Raw genomic sequence first — 6,000 nt, 5'->3', positions numbered from 1 at the left:
GGATTTTTCCCTGGTGCTTTTGCCCTGTTCTAGACACAAAAACAAAAAATGAAGATGATTAAGGCAATGCCTATGTTCATTCTGGTGTTTACAGGTGAGTGAACATTTCTTTATATTTTTTCTCAGCCAATACTTCCTCTTCAATATTTGTAATTACTTCTTGAAAATATTCCTAAGTACATTCTAAGTGTTAATTCATGTCTTGATCTGTAAGTACAATCACTGAAAGTGTTTTGTCTGTGCATTATCATATTGTACCACATGAATGATTACTTTAGTTACATCCCTATCAGTAAATTAAGCTTAATCAGTAAACGAATGCTTAAAAAGCACAGTTATTCTGCCATGCAATTATCTGTGGCACTCCTAATAATAAATCTTCAGGAATTATTTAGGTTGTATTTTAAGAAATCCTCTGCAGGTACAGGAAGACAAAATGGCCAGTATAAAAGGTAAGACTTGTTGCAACATTAGTCATCTTAGACTCATTAATGAATGACAAAAATAAATGTTAATATCAGTTATGATCAATATCCTAACAATCAACAATAAAACTAGAGAAATGACACCACCTACAGCTCATCCCTTTTTATTTGTCTGCACTGCTGGTTACAGGTACAGTGGCAGTATCTCAGTGATGCTGCAAGGAAACAAAAGAATTGAATTATTTCGAGCCTTTTAACAATAAGCACCAGGCTTTCCCACCTGCCCTACAAAGACTTTGTAGATTTGCTGATTAGAAGTGAGAATGGCTGGGATCTCCCTCTGCAAGTTTCATGAACTTCCCAACTGCACCATTTGCACAATTAGGACTGTCAGGACCCCTTGTATCAGTTATGTCTAATGAAAGCGTTTACGTTTGATACTCAGAATTTGTGTCTGAATGTTGCATTAGAGAGACCTTACATAATCTGAGTAAAGTATTAGGCAATAATGAAAGGGGTTTATATTTGTCTGTTAGAATTTGTGACTACTTTTATCCGTTTCATACATTTCCACCAGAACACTCTTGCTTGTGAAAAAGAAGAAAATAGGCTTTGTCTGGTGCAAAGACATAAAGCACTTTCTTCTTTACACCTCTAAAGCAATAGAGGGAGAATTTAAGAAGGTGGAAAGAGGTGGAGGGGGTTGGCTAATGGACTTTCTTATCGTGAAGGTACATGTGTTCTGAAACAAGCCTGCCTGAGAATTTATGCTGTCCCTCTTCTAAGGAGTTCATGGAAATATGCATACCACCCCTCTCTGCTGAGCTGTGCCCTGCTTGGCAGAGACCTATGAAAGCTTCAAAGTGACAAAGCAAGTTTCTCTCCTAAGCCTGGAGTAACCTTAATGCATTGCTAACAAGTGCTGCACATTCTCAGAGAGAGGCAGCATCTGCCCATAAGTACTGTTGGGTGCACATGTTTGTTCTCTTCCAGAGAAACTGTGGATGGATGTTATGTCCAGAGGGGATGTTATAATTCTAGGAGGAACTTTGCAGACAGCAAATCTCAGGGGAGACCAGAATTAAATAAGTTGTTTGATGATGCTGTATTTTTTTAACTTATGTGTCGAAGAATCTCTCAGGGCACAGCTTTGCCGCCCTGTGATGTTTCAGAGTCCATGTGGAATTTCCTGGAGCTTCTGCTTCTACAGAGGAGGTTTTGTTTTAGTTTGTTTTTTTATGTCACAACTGTGGCTGTAAAAAGGACTCCCTTAATGCTCCAATAACTTATAAAAGGCTATAGTTTTCCTCTCTTCCTGTCATTAACAAAAAGTTCAGTAAAAGTATCTTTCACCCCTCCCCAATTCTTTTTCATCAGTTTGCAATAGAAATGGAGAAGTAATGTGAAAGAAAGGGTGTTAATTATATTTGTTAACTAAAGCAAGCAAATGAGTGTCACCATCTCCATCGATGTGGTTGCTTCCCATTTGAGAAGCATATAGGGAAAGAGGAAAAGTGAGAATGAGGATGAATATATCAATAAAGGCCCCAGGTGAACTGAGCTGCCATATCCTATCAACCCCCATCAAAACAAATGAAAATGGGTTTGCTAATTATCACAGAGTGTCCAAATCTAGTAAAAGCTCTGCTACTGTTCCCTTATGGATTTCATTTTCTTACTCCAGAGCAAGGAAACAATATCTGAGAATAATATCTGTGATTTTTTTTTTTTTTTCCCAAAGCTTAGTAAATGGCAGTGAGGGGAGTTTTTCCAAACTTTTTCTGAGAAACATCTTAACAATTTCAACTGAAATGTTCATGCAAAAAAATGGATGAAGGGAAACATTCCAAATGTAAAACAGCAGGCAAGATTGTCCAAATTATGAGCTTTTGAATCTTATAACTGAAATTATCAAACAACCTTAAGAGTACATGGTATGGTGTACTCCAGCAATAATTTAATGAAATTTTTAAATTTTAGGATATCTTTGTAACGCTCAGGATGCATCAACAACTGCAAACCATGCAGGCTACGCAGAAACAACAGGTGGTTTATCACCTCCTTGGGTAGGTGGTAAATATAACCAAAGTTCTTCACCAAGTTCTGCACCAGAAACAGAGGATCCAGAGGATCGTGTTCCAGGTCTGTTTTTTAAGTTGTTGCTTCCTTCAAGTCCTGAGTCAGTTCTTCCCTCAAGTGGGCACACCTGAGTCTTGTGAATGCCTTGTTGCACTTTTCCGCTGTTGTTTTCCACACAATGACTCTCCTTAGAAGAATTGTGAGCACAAACCAATTTAGCAGCAATATGTGATTGATTTAAACAGGTTTCCACCTGTTTCTACAGAGGTGGAAGCTGGAGCACAAAGAATATTTCAGACATCTCAAATAATACAGCCTAAGTAATTCTCTGTAAAGGGGCAGGAAATGCATCATTTAATATAAAATCAGGCACTTTCCATGATCAGTGGGTAGCTTCATATTCTGTGCCAAGAGAAGACAACTAATGAGGAAGATAACAGCAGAAAAGGTCCCCCCGACCTGTGAAGTGTCTTGATTGTTTCTGTGACACCTCTCTGTGCAGCACATGCCTCTGTGTGTGTCTCAAATGCCACCCTGCTCCTGCTGGGCTTTCTGGAGGCTTTCTGCTTTCTCAAGCCCCACATCTTCTCTTAACAGCTGCAGGCTGCATGAAGCTTCGTACGTGCAGGCTCAGAACACTAATGCTTTCTCAAATCCTGCATTTGTGGGGCTTTGGGTGGTGGTGGTGGTGGTCTCCACTAGCAGCTGCTAGGGCAGTGTTAGCAGCTGAAGTGTCAGGGATTTCACCTGCCCTCCCTATTTCCTCCCCTTGTAGTCTTTTATACTGTGTCTTATACTGAGGTAGGGAAAGCAGCTTTAACTTCACTACACATGGCTGTGCAGTTTTCTCAAGTTTCTAATTTTTATTTTTTCCCTTTTGGCAGGAAGAAGTCTGCCAACTCTAGTAGGTAGGTTGACAACTTCAAGATATGTACTTAAATGATTTTTTCTTTACCTAAGTTTTGAATTTTTAACTTCTTTTACTGCAAGTGGTCATGGAGTACAAAAACTGTGTATGGACTTGCTGAAAAACTCTGTTTTCATATAATAGTATTTAAGACACTACTTAATTGCAAGTCATGGTATTTCTCTGGTGATTTGTTTAATGAGGGTATCACTCTACTAGACTAAACCATAGTAATTTGCTTTCTTATTACTATAATTAGTATTTGGGCCTTTTCCTTTTAACAAGATCTGTAACACAAATATTAATTTTGTGATCAGCAGTAACTGTTGCTCACAAAAAAAAAAAAATTAATTATAGCACATATTTGCACTGCCAAAAAAAAAAAAGTACTGTAGTGATCTGTGACATGATTGGCTTATTTCTGTACAAACCCAGACCTGAATGAGATTTGTGTTTGTAGGAAAAATCAAGACCTATATTTTAGTGTCACATATAACTATTTTATGCTGTATAATTACCCACCAAAAAATGTAGGTATTAATTTTTTCCTTGTCTTAATGGCTTTAGAGTCATGGTTACCTTTCTTTTTGCTCTTCTAGTGGCAGGAGTCAGCATTGCCCTTGTGTTGCTTTTTGTTCTTATAGTTGCTGCTTTTTGGTATGCATGGAAAAAATCACAGGTAAGTCCAAGTCTTTTTCTTTGGATATTTGTTACTGTTTGTATCTGTGTATGTTATAGAACATGAAGTTTCAGCTTCCCACTTTTCACTCAGACTTCTGATGTTCATTTGCACTGTAGTTGCTTTTCTACTGGGAGGGGAGTTTTTGCCACTGTATGGCATTCTTAAGTTTAGGCAGCTTATAACTGAAATTTAATTTACCTCAGCTTAACTCCCTTCTGGGATAGGACCTGCTCACATTTTTGTAGGAATGGTTTCTGGTTTACAGTTTTTTTCATAAAAGGTCCTGCATCAGCAATGACAATTGAAGTGTTCAAGTGAGTTTTATCTGTCTGAATTACTTTAGATCCTGTAATTATTTATCATGATTTATGCTATAATAACTTGTCACAGACAGTCTTATCTGTGATGAGTTAATATTGATAAAAATTAAAATATTACGTAACTTATGTAATAATAAGAATAAATGCAGTAACACTATAGAAACAGATATGCAAAAATAGTCTGTTACTGAAACAATTTAATAATAAGGAAAAATATCGGGAGAACTTATATTATACTGACATTATTGGTTTTGCATTTGTGTAGCTCAGGTGCACGCTGCAGCCATAATAATGTATTTGTGTTTCTTTCACAGGAGGGTTCAATTGTAATCAATCCTATCCCCTACGGTGAGGCTGGAGTGTCCTTAAGAGCCCTCCCGGTGCCTGAGAACTAACAGGAGTGGCCTTTTGAGAGAGCAGTGCAGTGACAGCAGGAGAGCTGCTGTGTGACCCTCTGGGAGGAAAGAAAAGCCCTCTCCATTGCAGATAGTTAAACAGCACTCTCAAAAGAGCTGTATCTGCAAAATAGTTACATTCTTGAAGTTATAAATGTCCTCTTTAGGGAAAATGCCACACTTAAACTATTTTCTAATAAATTACCCCTGCACAGAAACACCACCACTGTTGAGACTAGCTGGAATGGCCACTGTTTGTGCTTGTATACCTGTGAACTACCTATTGGAAATGGCTCCTGGAAAGTTTTCTTGTCCAAAATCTGGCTTGGGCCACAACTAGTTTACCAGCATAAACAGTGCTATTCCAGTGCCTGGGAGTTTCCTAGGCATTGGTTCATTTACTAGGCTAGCTATTGTGATTGTTTTCATTTACACTTAATTTAAAATTACACAGTTGGTACACCCACCCACTCATGATCAAAGATGACCACTGCAAATCTTTGCTTGCTCCTTGTGCTTCTCAGGGGAAGAAGTAGTGGAAGAATGACAGTATCATCCAATAAAATTCAGGTTTCCAGTCTTAACTGATTCTTAAATTTAAAATCGGTTTAATAATAATCAAGTGCCACTCTTCCACTATTTCTTCCCATGACTGAGTAGCACTAACTGGTGCCAGGTGCTCTCAGCAGCCAGGGAGTGCTCTGGGGCTCTGGCTGTGCAGGAGCTTGGGAATCTGGGGCCCAGGAGACATACAGACACACAAAGGGCTGCCCTGCCAGAACATGGTACAGACAAGAGGAGCAGAGAGGTAAGGGGATTTTCTGAGATGACTCCATCAGAATACTCTTGTGTGAGCTTTGACAAGTGACATTTATTCCTGAGACTGAGCTCCTGGTCTGTAGGGCAAGACCAGTAGTATGTCCCCAGCTTGTATTTATCTGTGAAGATAAATATATTTAAAAGCATGCAGTGTGTAAGTCCCACAGCAGTGCAGCTACCCTGAGAGCTGTAAATTTGCAGGAAGACACAGATTCTGGTTTTTGTAAATCTTCTCAAACCAGTATTACTTTTCCCCATGTCAGCTTTCAATTTCAGGTGCCAACTGACATTCTCTACAAATAGAGACAATTTCTTCATTAAAGCCAAAAAGAGATTTTCAGATGACTTTTGTGAAACAAAACACAAAGGAATA

The sequence above is a fragment of the Corvus moneduloides genome, chromosome 5, assembly GCF_009650955.1.
Source record: "Corvus moneduloides isolate bCorMon1 chromosome 5, bCorMon1.pri, whole genome shotgun sequence".
NCBI lineage: Eukaryota > Metazoa > Chordata > Aves > Passeriformes > Corvidae > Corvus > Corvus moneduloides.
The sequence above is the reverse complement of the archived record's forward strand: the minus strand, read 5'-3'. Positions refer to the sequence as shown.